The sequence below is a fragment of the Meleagris gallopavo genome, unplaced genomic scaffold, assembly GCF_000146605.3.
Source record: "Meleagris gallopavo isolate NT-WF06-2002-E0010 breed Aviagen turkey brand Nicholas breeding stock unplaced genomic scaffold, Turkey_5.1 ChrUn_random_7180001923642, whole genome shotgun sequence".
NCBI lineage: Eukaryota > Metazoa > Chordata > Aves > Galliformes > Phasianidae > Meleagris > Meleagris gallopavo.
Genome location: NW_011186191.1, coordinates 1 through 430, shown reverse-complemented (window position 1 = coordinate 430; position 430 = coordinate 1). Strand labels below are relative to the sequence as shown.

General features: G+C 53.3%; 1 pseudogene; it reads right to left on the bottom strand.

The window, feature by feature from the left end:
- Positions 1–45: 45 nt before the first annotated feature.
- LOC104916596 lies at positions 46–424 on the bottom strand (annotated as a pseudogene).
- Positions 425–430: the final 6 nt, after the last annotated feature.

Sequence of the window (430 nt, the reverse complement as noted above, 5' to 3'; positions counted from 1 at the left end):
TTCCCTGCTATCTCTGACCTGGGATTGCACACGCTTGCACAATACCAGTCCTACGCACCCTGGCCTCCAGCTTCTGGATTTGCTTCTTGCCTCCCTTCAGGGCCAGCTGCTCCGCCTCATCCAGACGGTGCTGCAGGTCCTTCACTGTCTGGTCCAGGTTCTTCTTCATCCTCTCCAGGTGGGCACTGGTGTCCTGCTCCTTCTTCAGCTCTTCTGCCATCATGGCTGCCTGGAGGAGAAAGAATCACTTTGTGACTGGAGATATTTGGGGAGCATGCATCCACCATCAGCAGTGAAGGCATGCCCCAACTCACGTCAGTGATGGCCTTCTTGGCCTTCTCTTCAGCATTGCGGGCTTCCTGGATGGTATCCTCCATTTCACTCTGAATTTGGGAAATGTCTGATTCTAGCTTCTTCTTGGTGTTGATCA